The 20814-nt window shown below is 37.1% G+C and overlaps 1 protein-coding gene across 1 annotated transcript in view; it reads left to right on the plus strand.

Moving 5' to 3' along the window:
- Window positions 1–20814, plus strand: part of NEGR1 (neuronal growth regulator 1) — an 892981-nt gene that overhangs the window by 453039 nt on the left and 419128 nt on the right. The window lies entirely within an intron of this gene.

A 20814-nucleotide genomic window follows, 5' to 3' on the forward strand; every position in this document is an offset into this window, starting at 1 on the left:
CTGTCTACAGGCACCCAGCACCATGCCCAGCAAATTTTTGTATATTTGGTAGAGACCAGATTTCACCATGTTGGCCAGGCTGGTCTCAAATTCCTGACCTCAGGTGATCTACCCTCCTTAGCCTCCCAAATGCCTCTCATATGTCTAAAATTTTCTTTAAAATAACGTGTAGATTTAACCTGCCTGGATTTTCTCTATTTGAGTTTAACTCCAAAGTCAATAACATGCAGTACATAGTCAGAGATTAGGGGGTAGAGGCAGCATGAGATAATAAGGGAGCCTCATCAGCCACCCTGCAATAGCTTTGCCTTATTATCTGCTAATCACCAGAGAGGCCAGAATTCTTATGATTTTATGTCTCACTGAAACAAATTAATTACTTAAATATAAAAGACACATATGTGCACACACACATACTATAGACTAGGCATATATATGTATATATAGTGTACAACCTCATTTAATCTTTTTAGTACCTCACTAACTCCATTTCACAGACATGAAAACCGAGGTACCGAAGTGATAAACTTCCTAGCACAAAGTCACATAGTTCCAAATCGATAGTTATAATTCAAAACAAAATAGTCTAGAGACTGTCTCTTTAACCATGATGCTACTATACCTTCCTTGGTTGCAGTAGGATACTGAAAGATTCAGAAACTGCAAGATTCAAGAAATTTGCAAGAGCAATCCCTTGCGATTACTTCTTGATATACATAGGTTGGGGGACTGACAGGAAATAACTAGTCATTTGTTTAATCAATACTGAGCATCTTCTTTTGTTAGAACCGTGAAAGTGCAAACATAAAATGAAGGAGAGAGTGAAAGAAAAAGTATAATAAGGAAGGAGAGAGGTTGCAGACAATAATAATAAAAAAATCTGATTAATTGCACGTATGCATATAGTAAAAATTTTTATGTTATGGTAGATTGCAAAAATGAGTGCAGTTTTTCTACTGCTCCCTTCATCCTCATGCCTTTGCAATGTGACTTTGCAGTTCTTCCAGATAAGAGTTAGAGTCTGTTTTCCCATTCTGCAAATCTTGGCTGCCCTTGTGACTTGCTTTCACCAACAGAACACAGCAGAAACAACATGATGTCGGTTCAGAGTTTTGAAGAGAACTGGGGACATTTATTTGTTCTCTGTCTTGAACTCTGCCATACTACGAGATAAGTAGAAAGACAGATAGAAACACATAACCCTATTAACCCCATCACTGTAGCTGGCAGCCAGCCAACTGTCAGGCACGTGAGTAAGCCAACAACCAGGCAAAGACCATGGATAAAAGCCTAGCTGCCATCAGTCAAGCCTGGTTCAGATTGGCAGAACTGCCCAGCTGTTCCATAAACTTGCGAGCAAAAATGAGTAAGTCACTAAGTGTTGGGTGTTTCCATATACAGCAACAGATAACTGCTGTGTGTGTGGGGGTGTGTGTGTATGTGTGTGATCTCCTAAAATCTTGAAACAACAGTGTTTGGTAGGCATTATTACTATTTCAAAGATAACAAAACTCTATTATTGTAACACAGCAATGCTAGAAGCCAATATTTACTCCCAAGTTGTATAACTTTAAGCCCAAGTCTTCTCCTGTTCAGAAGGGAACAAAATAAACAGTTGTTAGCTGTATTGGTCACGATTCTCTTGAGAAGCACAACCAATAGGAACTGGCCTACACAATTATAGAGGCTGAGAATTTCCACAATATGTTTTCTGAAAGTGGGGGCCCAGGAAAGCCAGTTGTATAAGTCAGTCTGATTCTGAAAGTATGATATCCAGTGGAGCCAATGGTATAAAACCCAGTCTGAGGGCAGGAGTAAATGAGATTAAATGTCCCAGCTTAACCATTGAGGGAGGAAAAAAAAATGGGGGGGTGGTGAATTCCTCTTTCCTCCACATTTATATCTATTCAGATCCTCCATGTATTGGACGGTGCCCACCCACACTGGGGAGGTCAATTTATTTTGCTCAGTTCATTGATCCAAATGCTAATCTCATCTGGAAACATCTTTCCAAGACACATCCAGAGATAATATTTAATTTGGGGGCCCCATGGCCCAGTGAAGTTGACAAGTAAAAATAACCATCACACCAGTAACTGAAGATCTAGATACCAATTTCTTCTTACTCCCAATTCAAATCTTTAAACCATGAATCAAAGCAGGTTTTATGAAGCAAATACCAATATTAATGTAGGTGGCTTCACATTCCAATACAATGCAGTTTATTTGGTTAACATTGTGAAAAGGTAGGCCAAAATCCATGACTGAAGTGAAACTCATTTATTTATTCAACAAACATTTATTAATTGTTGCCATATGCTAGGCCCTGTGCTTGGCACTATTATGCAATTAATTTAAAAATAATCCATGATTTCAGAAACAACTCTAAGCTGAATAATTTAGGCAGAGCAAGACAAGTTATTCATAAAGATGCAGACTAATTGGAAGCCTAGTTTAAATGCTATGCTTATGCTGCAGTGAGAGTGCTATGGTTCTAAAGGGAAATGAACATAAAGTTCTGAAAATAATGTCAAAATAATTAAGCATATGAAGAATGGCACTTGGAACCAAATCACTTCAGCTCACTCTATAGAAAACACAGTATAAATTTGGTGCAGCTGGTTTGTAACATCAGGTCTAGTGCAGTCAGAAGCCCGAGTCAAGTGCTGAAAGACTGACCCAGCTTTATGTATTGCTGGAGACAGAATAGGAAATCACACTAAGTACCAGCCTGCTAGAACCACCAACTCAAAATGCATTTGTCATTTGTTTTGTTTGCTGCTCTGCTACCTTCTCCATTGCCTCCAGCTCATAAAAATACTTTTTTTTCCCCCTAGAAAGATTCTCTCTGTAGAGAATTCTAGGCTTGACCAACCATGGAGAAATAAATTTTCTCTTCTTTCACAGTGTATAATTTTTTCTTTCTAACTCCTGAGAAGAGATCATTGATAGTCTAACTCAGATTTTTACAAAATCCTTTTTTTCATTTTACTATTGCAAAGCAAAGTCCTAACATCTTGTTATGCCAGGTGCAAAAAGTACTTTTCTCACTTAAAAAATGATGTTCATAATGCATTTGACTTATATTTATATTACTGTGAGTAAACGCATAACAAAAAGTAGCAATTTTATTTTCTGATGATCTCAAAAAATAGTAGCCCATACCGAATAAAATGTAATTTTTCCTTATTGGTTGAATGAAGTAATAAAAATGCATTCTCTCTGTATCACAACTTTAGATTTGTGGATCTATTTTTCATGATGTTTTTCTTTCTATGTATCAGTGCTACCTCAGGACATCACAGATAACTGATTCTTTCCATTTTGAGTTCCCAAATATATACATACATAGATGTTTAATAATACTATCTGTTCTTAACATGTGGTTTGTAGTCAACACTATACAGTCAAAGCTAACCATTTAAGTAGAGAAACAAATTCTGTATAAAACAGGCTTCCCTGTTTGAAATTCTCCGTGATTCTTTATGTAATCATTGCAGTGCACTTTACACCTGAGTTTCAGAAGAGGCCATTCTGTTTTGCCTAATTGGGCCTTGACTTTGTGATTTGCTAAAGTTGTTATTTCTCCACTCTGTCCAATGTTAAAGAGGTAAATCAGCTCTTCACTGACTTGTTGTTAATTCCCTTATCCTCAGACCAATTCAACAAATCTTTACTGAGGACCTACCAACTATTGTTATTTGATGTTTTGTTATGGTTTATAGGTGACCTGGATGAGACTTCACAAGGAAAATCTGATGTCTATTTGCTGTTCTAAATTGTACAGACATCAGAGCTGACCCTCACTCTATGGGCCTTTAATTTGGTCTGACACATGAGGTCACATCAGCTAGTGCCTTAGAGGGCTTCTTTTTGTAAGAGTTCATCATTTACCCGTATACTCCCAAGCAAGAAAAATCTAGAGGCAACCTTCCTTTCAGCTTTGTATCTCTGATGAAGAGCTTTCAGACATATGGCACAAGTGGTGTGTCACTTTGATCGTCTGGTTGTCAGTTCATAGTGCTATGTTGATTCTGTCACCGGTATCACTATTCTTCCAGGCTATCTTTTATTCTTCCCTCTCATTCAAACCTAGTATTCAGTCTGTCGTTGAGTCCTGTCATTTCCTCCTTTGAACTGTCTTTCAGCTTCTGCCCTTCTCTCCTTTCCCATTACTCTCTCACTAATCTAGGCTTATGATTATCGCAGGGGTGCTCAGTTGATTTTTCTCACTTGAGCTTCTACCATCTCTAATCCATCTTGCGTACTTACATCAGTCCAGTGCTCCTAAAGTCCTACTTTCATTCTGTTACTCCCTGTTTGAAACCCAGAGTTGTTTCCTCTTACCATCTAAAAAAAAAAATGCATTCTAGTCAGTACTTCCTACTTCCTTCAAACCAGGGCTCCCACTCAGCCCACAACACTCCATGGACACCACACTTAAAAGCAGTATGCTCATTCTTGCCTCATTGCTTTGGTTATTATTATTATTATTATTATTATTTGTCACAGCCCAAAATATTCTTGGTCTTTCCTCTCTATGGAAATCCTCCTACATCCCCAGGGACCAACATGAGTTCGATCTTCCCACTGTCTTGTAGCCGACATTCACACCCTTTGTGCTTTCGTAGCATCCAGTAATAGTATGTCACAGCACCTGTTGCATCGTGCTGTAATTGTCTGCTTACAGGATTGTGTCTCACATACAATAATGAGCCCTCTGATGACAGAAAACAATTTTTCTTGCTGACCTTATAACCCCATGTGCCCAGAAGTATTTGACTCACAGTAGGTTCTCCATGAAAATATGTCAGGTATAACTTTCTCCCTTTTTAAAATGCTTAACTCTAATCCAGAATAGAAGTTTAACAATACATTGTGTATGTAAAGATGACGAATGTAATGAGTAACATGAATGACCCCAGACTAGAATAGCTTTTATCTGCTCAAAGAATCTAACAGCTTCATTTGCAACTTTTTTCTCTAAAAACTCCCTAGGCGCAGAAACCACATCACATTCCCACCTTGATCCTTTGATAGTGCCAAGCACAGTGATACTGAGTACTTGGTGATTTGAAGGAGCATACAATTTCCAGTATCTGTCCCAGCAACAATTGGCCATCCTAAAAGACACTGTCCTAAAAGACAGCATACTGTTTTTCTGTTTACATCTTTATACATAGACCCATCCAGTCAAAGAAGGCTACTATAGTTTCTATTTTCATTAGTTCATGCAATGGACTCATGTCGAAGGCTACATTGAGAAATGTGGGAGTCAGTCTTTAGAAATGTTTGCTAATCTAACAGGTTAACATATTCCCAGAATTCCTATCTCCAAATGGTACACATGGTGTTACGTATTGCGTGAAATAAATACTAATATTTATGGCATGTAATAAATACTGAGTGAATATCTGCTGAACAAATGATTGAATTATAACAACCAACAGCTAAACTTTACGAAGTTTACAAAGTGGCTGAGGGATGGAAATTTCAATGTGGAGCAAAGTCGAGTAGTATCCTAATGAAATGGGTGTTTTCAGACCTACCTGTTTATTCCCTATCCTTCTTTGTGGCTCTGTTTTTTTTTCTTTGACTCTTATTAACATTGAACTAACTGCTTTACTTACATATCTGGTATGTAAGTTACAATACAGCAGAGGTTTGTGTTTCTTTTTGTTGTTGTTGGTTTATCACCAGTATCAAGAATGCAAAGTACCATTCATAGGCCAAGTCTGATGCACGGTCTATTTTGTTTTTACTTAAAGTTTTATACAACACAGCCACTCCTGTGTGTTAATTTACATATTGTCTATGACTGTTTTTTTGTAACAATAGCAGAATTGAATACTTGTGACAGATATTATGGTTCACAGAGCTGAAAATATTTACTATTAGCCCCTTTTATAGAAAACTTTTCAACTTAGTCTAGAGCAATGCTGGACACCAAATAGATATTAAGGAACTACCTGCTATATGAATGAATGAAATAATAAATAAATGAGTCAGATATAAAAGTAACACTGCAGTAACACTTTACCATCCCTGCCTCAGAGGTCTTTTGAGGTTTTGAAATGTTTGGAGACCCTGATAAAGGTGAAAAGTCTTATTTCTTGATCTATAGGGGCCCCAGAGTCCTGTGGAAGAAAATTTGAATTTAACCCACAATTGGGGTCTGATTTATGTAACTCTTTTGTCGTGGGCTAGTGTCCCTAAAGAAGATTAGACCAGAGGAAAAGAATAATGAGGTTACTGAAAAAAAAATTCCCAGTGAGTAAGGAAGTCTGTTAAAGGTAGGCAGACTATACATGCAAAATACTTGGGGGAGGTAGTTATTTTAAGTAATAAAAGGCTGTGCCTAACATTTCCCTGGCCAAACCACATTGAGAAGGATTGTGCTGCAATATTTAGGATGGAACTATACATTTCACTGTGGACCCTAAGAGTACGCTGTGAAAATCCTGAAAGAGCTTGTTAAAGGGTACAGCGTTTTTTGATTTTGTTGTTGTGTCATTTTTTTTTTTTTTTTTTTTTTTTTCTTAGCTGACTAAAGAGAGAGGAAAGCTTTGGTCGTTTCAATTTTGGTAAAAGTGAACACTAAATTATGGGCTGGACTACAGCAGTCAAGAAACCAAAAGGGTGTTCGGGACCTTAGGGTCTAGGCCTGAGGTATCACCGAGCTGTAGGCAGCAGCTCTGATTATATATCAGAACCCCCTGTTGGAAACAGTTGGAGTGTGGTGTCTCTGAAAAAGACTGGTTGTCTGCCTCATCAATTTGATAGGAGCTTATTGCATTGAGATTTGGAGTATTGCTGGAAATGGAACAGACTTTTACTTACTGGTTGGTGATGCCAGAGATATGCTGCATCCAATATCTGTTAAATCTCAAAAGAAATGAAGATTTCAGTTTAATTTTTCAAGGAAAAAACTCAAAGGAACGTATGATACAACAAAAAACCATTGAGGATTTAATACTAATTAATTTCAGTTTGATTTCATATAATAGCCAACTCCAGAAAAACTCCTGTATCCTGCAAACTCAAGAACTATTAAAAAATCACAAAGTATATTGAAGGTTCCCTGCCAACTTAATTTGGATTCAGAGTTTAGACAGTAGCAAGAGACCGTGAGATGAAAAAGGAGGGTTAAACTATACGGATGTTACACAATTTCCAAACGTGATAGTATTTTCCTCTTTTTTCCCTGGGAAATGAACCTGCCCTGAAACACATACACAGGCCCTTGACTCTCTGCCCTCAGCCTTGTCTCATGGCTCAGCCGTCAGTAGTGTTCATTGTGCATTGATTGGGAGGAAAACATAAGCCAAACCTTTTTTCCTTGAAGGAGCACAGCTCACACTGCAGGCAGTAAATAATGACACAGAATCAGAACAAACAGCAGCTCCTGTGGAGTGCAGGACAGCAGGTGTACCTTGCTAGAAAGTTAGAAACTCAAGAATTTGGTCTCTGATGGCAATAGGCATAGGTTACTGGGAAAAACGAAGCAATGTGGACTTGTATCCCACAGACATGACCAACATACTTATTAGAAGTAGAGTGAAAAGACAGTGAAATTGTGAGGAGCTGTGTGGATTGTAGAGTTAACATGAAAGAAAGAAAAAGAGAGGGAGACAAAGAAAAAATGAGAAAGGAAAGAGAACCTATATTTTGTCATGGGAGAAAAACAAAAGGTCAAAAACCTATGTAGCAACAACAGGGTGTGTTTCTGACTTACTCCCGGGAACCTAAAATACATGTGCTATTTTTTCTTTATTATATCCTTTTCCTTAATTTTTCCTATTCCTACCCCTGCTTGCCATATGAAGGGATGAAGAGTAGAATTAATTCAGGGCTAAAAACAATTTTTAAACATTTATTAAATACTAACATTGAGCAGAGAACTGAACTAAACACTTTGGACATAAAGAAAAACATTCCTTCTCTGAAATTCACAGCTTCGTTGCAGAATAAAAGAGGTAAAGAATTACAATACAGAGCAAGAGCAACTAATTAGTTATTCTATTTCCATTACCCCAAAATATTCAGTTCTTATCTTTACTACATCACTTATTACACATTATTATGTGGGATAATTCTGTAATTTAAATATTCTTCTGGCTTTAAAAGCAAATGCTACTCTTTAGTTGATTCTGAGATTTTAGATGTATTATAAAGAAATTATTGAATTCTTTCAGAATCTATGAGAAATAAAATATTTATTTACTTAACTGTTCACCTGACCTTTCATTTGGTTCCATTTTCTTTTTTTCCTTCTCTTTTTTACAACTTTATCATTGACATAGGATTTGTATTTTTTATCTGGGTCAATTGGGATAAAGAAAAAAACCTTGAAGATGTCATGCTGTTTTTTCATGCCTTTCTCTCTCTCTTGGTATAGTTACATAAAATTCTGATCCAAGGAGGGAGCATAATTTTAGAAAAAAACAAAAAAGCAAAAATTCTGTGTTACCCATTCTTGTCTTTATCTAGTTAATTTTGGAAACATGTTTTAGAAAGCAATTGTGTTGTTGTTTTGTTTGTTTGTAATTTCTGTATTTTCTGAGTTGAGAACAGTAATAAAAAATATGAGACACTGAGGAAAGGGATTCTGCAAATACCGGTCCTATTCTTCTCTTTTTTGGTATTTTTCCATGAAAACACTGAGTCACAAACTGTAAGGAAAAATCTAAGGCATTAGAGATTAAAGAATGATTATCTACCCAGAGTATTTCAGCTTTTTCATTGATTGAATAGAGTTGTGTGATGAAATTCCTGTCGGTAAGAGTTGTAGACTCTTTAATTCATTTGGCAACTGGAAAGCTAGTCATTCTTTTGAGAATTATCAGCAGTCTATCAAATTTTACCCATCAATGGTGAATGAGATTGTTTCTATCTCTCTGTAGTAAAAAGCTTTATTTTTTTTAAAGGAAAGACTTTTTATTTTTCTCTCTGCTCTTTTTTTCATAAAACAGAACACAATAGAGTAGAAAAAAAGCTTTTTTTTTTTTTTTTTTTCCTGCCAAGTCATTGACTATTTACTGGGAAGCCATACCGAACCAGATTTCATCACAAGTCTCATGTTTTGGGAAACCACTGTGAAAGGAGAAAAGCCAATAGTGGCAACTGCTCTGAGCAAAAGTATAAGCTTAAAAGCAATAGCTTGGTAAAGGCCCTATTATTTAACACTAGTTGTTTTCACCTTTCTTCACTAAAGAAATATTGACTTTCATCATTAATAAAATGTTATTTGCACACCACTCCCCAGTTAGTTTAATGGATGTTCTTTTTACCTTTGTCGTTATCCCTAGGCCTCACAAATGCATTAAAAAGTATTCCATAAAAGGAGTCATTGCATTTTAACATTTTAGAAATGTAATTATGTAGGTAACTAGCCATCCCTGCCCTTGTCAGTAAGCAAAAATTTAACAATTCAAAAACAATGTTTTTCTTGGAATGTATATTTTAGTACAAATGAATGAGAAAAACTTTGTTGTGAAGTTCAAACCAAGTCAGTGCAAACACACTTCTTTTCACAGTAAAAAGGGGAAGAATCTTTCTTCCTTACTTCCATAGGCTCACATTAATATTAAGGAAATGGAAATCTACTTACATCTCTTTTCAGAAAATGTACATCATGTTATTTGCAAATTGTTCAGGTAAAGGAAAAAAGACCTATTTAAGTGGCAAGCAGCAGCTGATTGTAAAACAAAACAAACGAAATGCAAAGCCAGAATGAGTCTTGAATGACAGATGTTTTCATTAAAAGAGAGAGAGAAGATTTAGTGAAAGGAGTGATCAGCAGGTAGAATCATGGTTATTGTGATAAGAAAAGTAAACTTTATTTTGATAATCAAAACTATATCATCATGAGAGTGCTACTGGAGTAGAGATATATGGATTCATAGTTGAAAAAATAGGGAAAGACAGAGCAGAGTGACAGAGAATACACTTGATTGCATATGTTCATTCAATGTATATAGGGAAGCGAAAAGAAAACTGAGAATCCAGAAACTAGGACCAAACAAGTTTAGATCAGAACAGCAGATGGAAGGAGGGAACTGTGGGAAGAAACTAGAGAGTATCCAGGAGACCTGGCACTGGTAAATCAAACAGCCAATAGAGGCACGTCTTCTATCCTGTGTCTTCTTTGTGGCGTATGAAAGTTGAGAATGCCAATACCTGGGGCAATGAAAATTCTCTACGTGAGAGAAAGGTAAAACAATGTAAGAAAGATGTTTTGGGAGATAATCTGAAGTGAATGATAGGCTAAATAATAGTAGTAAAAGGAATACATGTCAAAATACTAAAATTAGGCATTCTAACTTGTTTAGCTAGTTTTTTACTATATTATCTATCTATCTATCTATCTATACATATTTTCTTCTTTCTAATATGCATTGAGTGTTTATTATGAGCTAGGCAGAATGGTAACCATTTTACATGCATAATCACATTTGATCCTTTTCATAGATCTGTAAGTATTGTAATTCCTCTCAATTTATAGATTAAGAAGCTGAGATTTAGAGAGATTCCACACCTTGCACAAAATTCCGTAGAGAGGAAGTGTAGACAAGGATTCAGTATCTAGTCTTGTTTATCATAAAGTTGATGTTCTTAATTATTTTTATATTGCCCTTTTATGCTATAATAAATATATTAGTAGTATTAAAAACCTGTCAGATACCTGGAGCATAACCCAGTGGTTCCTTTGTGAATCAGAATCATATTTTAAAGAGGTTTATGCTAGATCTTCCGAATGAAAATGTGTAGAAGTGGGGCCAAAGCATGCAGAGATTTTAAAAGCTACACAGATGAGTTATAAATGCCTATTGAAAAGAGAGGAGGAGAATAGAACTCAGACTGTTTTCTGAAGGAGATTTAAACCACATCTAAATTCTTTGTGATTTGCATATGAAAAGAAGTTCTACCTCATTAGCCATCTAGAAAATGCAAATTGAAACCACAATGAAATACTATTTTACATCTCCCAGAATGACTAAAATCAAAAAGCCTGATAATACCAAGTGTTGGCAGAGATGTGGAACAATTAGAGCTGCTGGTGAGTGTTTAAAATGGTACCATACGTTTGGATAATTTTTTGGTAGTTTCTTACAAAGTTAAAAACAGCTGCATTATGACCTAGAAATTCCACACCCAGATATTTACCCCAGATAAATGAAAACATATCCACAAAAACTTGTACATGAATAACAAAAGCAGTCTAATTTGTAAAAATCAAAAGCTAAAAACAACTCAAATATCCATAAATAAGAGAATAGATGGGTAAATTGTTGATTATTCGGGTATATAATCAGTAATAACTAAGAATAAATCAATGACACATGTGAATGTGGACAAATCTTACAGACATTCTGGTGGGCAAAAGAAGTTAGATGATTCCATTTGTATGAAGTACAAAATAGCCCAAACTATTTAATATAACAGAAAACAGAAGTTCTTGCTTCTTCTATGTGTGCAGAGGAACAAAGACTGACTGGAAAGGGGCACTGGAGTGAATGGAAATGTTCTGTAACTTCTTTTGGATGATGATTACACAATAGTTTACAGTTGTCAAGATTCATTTTTTTGAACACTTAAGGCTGAATTGGTACATGTAAATTATACTTAAATTTTAAAAATTATGTAGTTCCTATCATCACCTCCTTTCTCCATTTGCAAAAGAGAAAAGTGAGGCTCAATAAATTGGGTAAGATTATATGGCTCTCACGTTATAGAATTTTCATAAGAATCCAGGTCTTCTGATTTTGAGTCCCATGCCTTTTTCACTCTCCAGTTGTTTTTTATGATCTTTTCTCTTCTTCACAATATATTTATATGTTTAGCAAAAGAAACAAATGAACTGCCTGTGTTTTCAATAAAAAAAGTGAGAAAATGGTAGTGGCTAATGTATCAAAATTAACTAGTTTTTGTCCTATTCTGAACAAATATCCACCATCAACTCTGAAACTCTCTTGGTATCACTAGCCTCAGTGTGGAAGAGTAGCCAATAATTTTTTTTTCCTGTGTACCACAGTGTATCCTCTGGAAACAAACAGGGTAGATGACTTGGCACCTTTCTCAGGATTATATTTCATGTTTAAGGAGTTCCTCCCACACTGGTAAACGTAATGAATAGACTGCATTTCATTTCATTGAATTGCTTCTGTAGACATTCACAAAAGATCAGCTTCTGTGCACTTCAGTCAGATGCACAGTTATGAAAGTGCCATAAAACCTGTGTGATCACCACCTGCATGTAAAAAATGCCAGCAATAACTTACCAAAATATTTCCACTGAAAATATGACTTTGACCCAGATGGCAAAATAGGCTGTATTGGCCATAAATCTGCAGGCAGTAAATGGGCAGGTGGTAAATCTGCTATCATTGCTACTGTTTTCTCAACACTTTATCTGTACAGCCTTTTCTTAAGGATATAAAAATTCAGGAAATATGGAAGAAGAAACAAAATACGGACTGGAAACTCTGGTGTGAAGCTGTAAGTTTCTTGAAATTTAGGTAACCTGTCCGTAGATTATAGGCTCAGGTCTGAGATGCTATGGAGTAAGAAAAAAGTGTGCTAAGAATAGAGGATAAAATATATCAAAATTGCCAAGTTAATTTTTATCAGTTTTGGCAGCAAGGATCACCCTGGAAATGCAAAACATGTTTTCTTTTTTACATAGAAAAGCAAATATTCTCTAAACATTGAAAGTTTATTTACCTCTTCAATTTCTTTTTCACAGTTGCTTCTACCCAGAATGAGAGAAAGGGTATAACAAGGTTATCATGGATATGGTGGAATAAAGCATAGTCAATTTAGAAATTATTTGGGATCATATTTAGATCACACCTTATTGAGTGGAGATTTGGTTTTCTCCAGAAGGGAATAGATGTCTCCCTATTCATAATCCTGTGAAGAAATGTTTAATTCTGGGGGGGAAAAAAAAAAGATGCAGAAATTTGGACTCTGGAGTAAGCATCTCCATTACTGTATACATTAGGATATGTGAGACTGATTCCGAAGTACGCATCCCAGAGATTAAGTACACATCCTAGCTGCCATGTTTACACAGAGGTAGATTAGGGATGCCACCCATTGATTCCTAGACCTTTGAATTCTTCCTAACAGGGACGCAGCACCACATAAAGGTCTTTGATTCAATGCATATTCTAGATTTTGGAGGATGGCACTCTCTCCTCTCAGACTATTGCCTGCAATCTGGCATTTCAGCTATGCTTTCAGCAGGTGGTTCTAACACATTATATGGTCAGCAGTCTGGATTAGGTATGCAATACAACCAGTGGATCCTGTGGTCATATGTCCATTCATGCATCTCTTTGGCTGTAAAAGGGTAGCCTGTGTGAATGGGATTCCATGCTAGTGGCCCAAACATGCTATGAGCCTTTAATAGTGGAACTGGCCAAGGCAGGTCCAAATGGCAGGAAGTGCAAAGCTCTACATGGAATGAATCTATTCCTGTGAGAACAAACCACTAACCTTTCCAGAATGCAAGGGAAACAATGCAGTCAACCTGCCCTCATGTGTCCAGTCTCCTCAAGCAGTGGTGCCATAATGGGGGCTCAGGATTAGCACGTTGTGGGCAATTGGACACTTAGCAGCAACAGGAGCTAGATCAGCCTTGACAAGTGGGAGCTGATGCTGTTGGATCCATGTGTAGTACTCATATTTGACATCATGGATACTTTGTTTATGTGCTGATTGTACCAGCACTCATGAAACCAATGATAGCAGCTAGCTGGCAGTAGCTGGCTAGATCATTTTGTCCACTTGGTTGTTAAATGCCTCTTTCATTGCAGGAGTTCTATAGTGGATATCAACATATAATACATAGATCTTCTCACTTTGTGCAAGTCCTGTAGGTCTGTCAATGTGTTTCTACCTCATTCATCCTTGTCTGTGACAGTGTAGCTTTTTGCTTCCAAGCCATTTGCATAGGCCACCTCTTGGCTACTTTTTGTGCCTCTTCTCTTTCCACATGAAGTAGAAGACCAGTTGCACTGCCTAAAGCCCTCACTCACTGAAAGAATTTCCCCTCACTACTGTCTTTCAAGCATACGGTTTAAGGCTATAGTGTAGCTACTGTCCACTTTTGGCTCACATTCACATACAAAGAAAAACCTTCTGGAAACCAAATTAAAATCACTTCCCCCTTTATTAGTTGGTCATACTAGACCTCCTATGTGGCCTGGATATGGGCTGAGGGAGGAGTTGCTGGTGCAATAGTACTACTATGGGGTTCTGAATTATCTGCTCATGTTGCTTGCTTATGTCTGCCTGTCCCGCTCATGCTTCATCTCAAATGTATCTCTTTCTTGTGTAATTTCTGATAATCATCGTTTGGTGTTGCATGGTCAGGTGCTCCGTCTCTACCAGGACATAGTTTTCAAAGGACATACAGTTTTGCTGCAAATGTCATGATGTCTTCGGGTCCCTGGAGGCCTGTGTTGTGATTTTTTTTTACTAGGACTTGCCACAGATATCATATGTTATTTTTTTCCCATCACTGATAGCTCCAACACTGTAGGCTTCACCAAATTATGTGGCCCAAGTGGTGGGGCTGTTGCACCTTAGCCTGAACCTCTTCAGAGCCCTTTCTGCTTTGGTTTCACTCAAATATTGTTCAACCTTTTGTGTCAACCAGTACATTTCTAAGTATTAAATGAATAGGTTACCTTTTAGAATGCAAATACCCACTAGGACATTGTATTCCCTTCTTTGTGTTAGGAGGTACAAAATGCAGTATTTATTCTTTACTTAGGACTCTTCAAATAGTTTTGGACAGCCTGACCCCTTAAACTTCACAGGTTCTATTTCACACCCTCTGGAATGCATGTGTTATTCCAAGGCCTTCAGAATGTTAGCTACCTCTTGCTCATCTGGCATCATCAATATAATATCATTGGTTTAATGGATTAATGTGAAGTACTGTGGGTTATCCAGATGGTGCAGATCTCTTTAGACTATATTATAGCAGAGGGCAGAAGAGTTAACATAGCCCTGAGGCAAAACTATAAATTAATATTGTTGTTCAATCCATGTAAATGTGAACTGTTTCTGATTGTCTTTTCTGATTGAGATAGAAAAGAACACATTTTCCAGAATAATGGCTTTATACCAAGTTCCTTAGGCCATATTAATCTGCTCTAGCAATATACTACATCTGGCATGGCAGATGCAAAAAGGGACTATTTCTGGGTTAAGCTTGTAGTTATCTTTCAGAATCCATCTTGTTTTTCCAGGGTTCAGACTAGTAAATTAAATAATAATATTATGAGAACAAATACCTCTACATTCGTGAAATCCATAAGGGTGGCACTAATTTTTAACCCCATCTCCCACTCCCAGGATTAAATAGTGATTTTGATTTATTCTCCCTGCTGAAGGATGGAAGGAGCAAGTTCAGGGATATTCACTTGGCCTCATGCTGTGTGATAGCTCTGACCCAAGTGACCAAAGATCCGACTCCCAAGTGTCATTCTTGATTGTACATTTGAGGACAAGAGAGATGACTGTTAGTAGATACTCTATAAGGTGGACCCTAACCTCAACTTTATTTAATTGTGTGTCATATGACCCCTATATTGTCCTACTCCAACAAGGAGACCATGATGATGGGCTCTGGGTATGAACTTCAACTTAAATCTTGTGTCCAACAGTCATCAAATTACCTAGGCATTTAATTTCCCCAATCAAATGACCATAATCCCTGTAGGGAAAGACTGGAGGAATCATTATCATGTACATTTACCATATAATTGTGGGCTCCTTGCTCCTAGTCAGCGCCACATCTGCATTGAATGGGTTCTTTGTCTGAAAACTGGCTCAGGTCTGGAAACTGGGAAAGGGATCATGAATTTTTATTGCTGTGACTGCCCTCAATCTCCTAGTCATCTAATTTTGAGTTCTTTTGCTGCTAAAATCTGAGTAGTGCTCACGTTGGCAGTCTGTTTATTTTGTCTCTACGGGTGTCGTGTTTTATTAACATCTCCATAACCATCTGTGGGTCACAATTTCTTGTTTATCACTCTGATATAGCTTTCATTACCAAAAAATAAAAGTACAACCCCATTAGATTCTGACCATGAAACATTGTCCCTTTGTTCCTAATATTTTGAAATCTTATTATCCACACTGGCATCAGTGGGACACAATCTGTAGTAGCCTGTTCCCCTTCTGGTTCTTGCCCAGAGAGTTATCAGGGAATTTTTATTGATGTTGTGTCATCCTTTTAGCACCTACATAATAGCCTTGGTGTCTTCTGGCCTTCGTGTGGAGTGTACTCATCTACAGGGTCTTTCAACTGTACATTGAATATTCGTCCTAGCATTTTCCTGACCCTGTTATCCCCTTCCTCCAGAGCCTACCAGGGCAATTCTGGCATTTCAATTTCACCTTTTTTCCCCCCTTTGACATAGATTTGCATTAATTTATTTCTAGAATGAGTTGTGCATACAATGGCATCTATTTCTGGAGCATTTTATGGAATTAGTAAAATATTATACTTCTCCAGATGATTCTCTTTTCTTTTCTATCTCTTTGTTCTTTATTTTCATGTTATAGAAAATGTCCTCAACTCTACCTTTCAATTCTTCATTTCAATTTTTAGTTTTAGTAAATACTTGCTTCATTTCCAAGAGCTCTTTCTTATTCTATGATCATTCCTTTTTCATAATATACTGTTCTTATTTTACAGATACAAACCCTTCTTGAACCTCTCCAAGGATACTAACTAGAGGATTCCTGTTGTATTTGGTCTATCACGGCATTTATTTTTATGTTACTAGTTTTCTTTCTCTCCAATCACAGCAGATGCATAACTGGATTCATTTTTCAGTGCCACTGATGATACAGTCTTTACTGTTGGACATCTCTTTTCCCATCATCTAATTACTAGGTCTTTTCCAAGAATAGAAAAGCTGAATAGTTCTATGCATATGGTGGGGCTTGTTGCTTGGCAGAATTCTATTACCATGAGAAGATAATAAGCTGTTACTGGCACCAACATTACTTTTTCTGTATTTCTAGGAGTCATCCTAGTTTCAGAATTGTGCCTCAGCTTTCTTTAGCCCCTCACTAGAACAGATGCTGACTTCTTTATATAAAATATAAAAGGCCCACTGGCTTCTACATCTAGCTTTCAATTGCCTATACCTAATCTAAATGCTTTGTTCTATAATGCTCGATTGTACAATAGAAATATAATATGAGCCACATAGGTACTTTCAAATACTTCTAGTAGTAACATACTAAAATGTAAAGCAAAAGAAAACATTTTTTGTTTTGCTCCTGTGGATGCCGTGTTTTATTAACATCTCTGTAACCATCTGTGGGTCAGGATTCTTTGACTAAGTCACTCTGCTAGAGCTTTTACTATTTAAAAAATTAACCTGCTTCGATTTTGTACATAGTTTATTTTTATTTATTTATTATTCTTTTTTTAGCTTTTGTTTTATTTTAGATTCAGAGTCACTTGTGCAGGTTCATTATATAGGTAAAATGCGCTTTACAGAAGTTTGGTGTACAGATTATTTTGTCACCCAAGTAATAAACATAGTACCTACAGGTAGTTTTTCAGAACATCTCCCTCCTCCCAACCTCCATCCTCAAGTAGGCCCTAATGTCTGTTGTTCCCTTCTTTGTGTCTATGTGTTCTTATCATTTTAGCTCCCATCTATAAGTGAGAACATGTGGTATTTGGTTTTCCGTTCCCTCATTAGTTTGCTTAGTTAGATAATGGCCTCCTTGTTGCTGCTGCAAAGACATGAGCTCATTACTTTTTTTTAATGGCAGCATAGTATTCCAAGGTGTATATGTACCACATTTTCTTGATCCAGTCTACTATTGGTGGACATTTAGGTTGATTCCATGTCTTTGCAATTGTGCATAGTTCTGTGGTGAACATACTCATGTATATGTCTTTATGGTAGAAAGATTTATATTCCTGTAAGTATATACTCAATAATGAGATTTGCTGGGTCTAATGGTAATTCTAAGTTCTTTGAGGAATTGCCACATTGCTTTTCACAATTGCTGATCTAATTTGCACCCCAATTACCAGTGCATAAGTGTTCCCCTTTTTTTACAACCTTGCTAGTGTCTGTTATTTTTTGAGTTTTTAATAATAGCTATTCTGACTGGTGTGAGATGGTATCTCACTGTGGTTTTGATTTGCATTTCTCTAATGATTAGTGATTTTGAGCATTTTTTCATACGCCTGTTGGCCCCAATACATATAGGTTAAACTAGCTGCATTTCAAATACACAATAGTAATGCATGCTAGTGGCTACTGTATTTGGCAACATGACTGTAGAACACCAGCAGTGCTTAGCCATAGCCATCCAATCCTGATAAAGTTTTATGTATATTTTTCATACATTTCAATACCAGCAGCAACATCTGCTGTTTCTATCAATATATCCTCACATTCTACCAGGTTACCAGGTGAAAGTTTCCTTTGGATGCCACTTTTTGCCAGGCACAGTCTGTGTTCCTCCTTACTGGTGATGAGTCATCATTGCCTGCAGGTGGCGAATAATCTAGCTCCAAAAACTAAACCCCATCTTCCAGCCTGCTTTCTTGATCTAGTCCTGGTATTGACTGTCCAGGTTGGATTTTCTGGAAGCAAATGCTGGGTGCGCATGTAAGATGTTTATTAGGGAATAGCACCTGTGAAAGGAAAGGAGGAAGGAAATAAGACTGATGAGAGGAAAATGTTAAGTTGTGATGAATGTCTAACTAAGCTTTTCCAACCTGGTGGGGAAGTTCTCAGGCTAAAATACCCACCATAATTAGCCCATGTGAGCAAAATGACCGTCACTTGGTACTACCATCTTGCTTAGCCATTGAACGTGGGCTGTTTGAGCCAGGTGACTGAGACCAAACTTGGAGAAGCTGATAGCTGGAGGCAGTGTGCTCACCACATCCCCTGGAAACTGCATGAGCAAGTCTTTGCTTTAAAAGGAGTAGGCGCAGCACATCTCCATGTCTACACAGAGGCCATTGGTAAACTTCAGCTGTAGAAACTCTGCCAGAATGTTAGAGGCGGAAACCTGATTGGAGTGGGCTGAGGAGAGAATGCAACTATTGAAAACTTGGCAAGTTGACTTGCTGTGAAGGCAAATAAAGGAATGGGTGCTAAGTGAAGAGGGACTGGAGTCAGGATAGTTTTTGTCATTTTTTTTCAAGTAAGAGATAGCAGAGGAAAAAAAAGAAGTGACACTATTGATTAAAAATAGATAATATTAGGGGGAAAGTTTTTGAGAGGCCATAAGGGATGTAATACAAGCACAGTTTGAAGAGCTGGCCTTTGATAGAACCACGAATATTTTATTCATGGCAATATTCAAGAAGGCAGAGAGTGTGGGCATAGATGCAGATTAATTGGTAGATTGTGGAATGGGAAGAGGAGCAATTTCCTACTTGACTGTATGAAACAAAGTGATATAGTTTATCTGTGCCCCCACCCAAATCTCATCTTGAATTGTAGCTCCCATAATCCCCACCTGTCATGGGAGGGACCAGTAGGCAGGTAATTGAATCATGGGGGTGGGTATTTCTCATGCTGTTCTCATGATAGTAAATAAGTCTTATGAGATCTGATGGTTTTATAAAGGGCAGTTCCCCTGCACACGCTCTCTTGCCTGCTGCCACCTAAAACATGCCTTTGCTCCTCCTTTACCTTCTGTCATGATTGTGAGGCCTCCCTAGCCATGTGGCACTGTGAGTCCATTAAGCCCCTTTTTAAAATAAATTACCCAGTCTCAGTTATTTCTTCATAGCAGTATGAAAATGGACTAATACACAAGGTTTTCTGCTAAGATGGTGAAAGTGTATGTGTGCTGGTGTAAAAGGAGGGGAATCATATAGAACGTTTGAGGGAAAAGAAGGCATGCAATTGTTGAGCATACAAAAGTCAGTATAATAAGAAAGCAAATTAGGATTTCACATATTGAGTTCTCTTTGAGTTTTCTGGTCATGAATTTGAATTCAAACCGAACAGCAAGTACATAAGCAAATACTTAAATTTTACTGTGTTTTCTTCATTTCCTAAATAAGTAAGACAAAGGATATTTGGGATAAAAAACTTAGGGTATTTGAAAGGAATTGATTTTATTGATGCACCTTGAAATTCAATTTGTGTAAAAAGCAAGTTAAGGACATAATGGGTGGTTATTTACTGATAGTGGAAAAGTAGCTAAGTTCTATGAAAGAGTAATATGTTAAACCTTTTATCACTTCAACCATGATAGGGGAGGAAGAGGATGGAAGAGGATGTTCATGATGGATTTGACCAATAGCACATTTGGCTAGAGAATTGTTTCCTCTGTACCTGAAAGGAAGGGAGATACTACTAATCAGAATCTTAAAACTTAGAATATTTGGCAGTCAGTGTTATATAGTAAAAAGAACTTTGGGAAGGGCAATGCATAATGATGAAGAGATCAATTCAACAAGAAGAACTAAGTAACCTAAATATATATACACTCAATACAGCAGCACCCAGATTCATAAAACAAGGTTTTAGAGCCCTAAAAAGAGACTTAGATTCCCACACAACAATAGTAGGAGATTTTAACATGCTATTGCCATTATTAGACAGATAATTGAGACAGAAAATTAACAAGGATATTTAGGACTTGACCTCAGCCCTGGATCAAGTGGACCTGAAACAGATCTACAGAACTCTCCACCCAAAAACAACAGAATATATGTTCTTCTCATCAACACATAGCACTTACTCTAAAATCAATCACATAAGCGGAAGTAAAACACTCCTCAGCAAATGCAAA

This window comes from Chlorocebus sabaeus, chromosome 20 (assembly GCF_047675955.1).
Source record: "Chlorocebus sabaeus isolate Y175 chromosome 20, mChlSab1.0.hap1, whole genome shotgun sequence".
Taxonomy (NCBI): domain Eukaryota; kingdom Metazoa; phylum Chordata; class Mammalia; order Primates; family Cercopithecidae; genus Chlorocebus; species Chlorocebus sabaeus.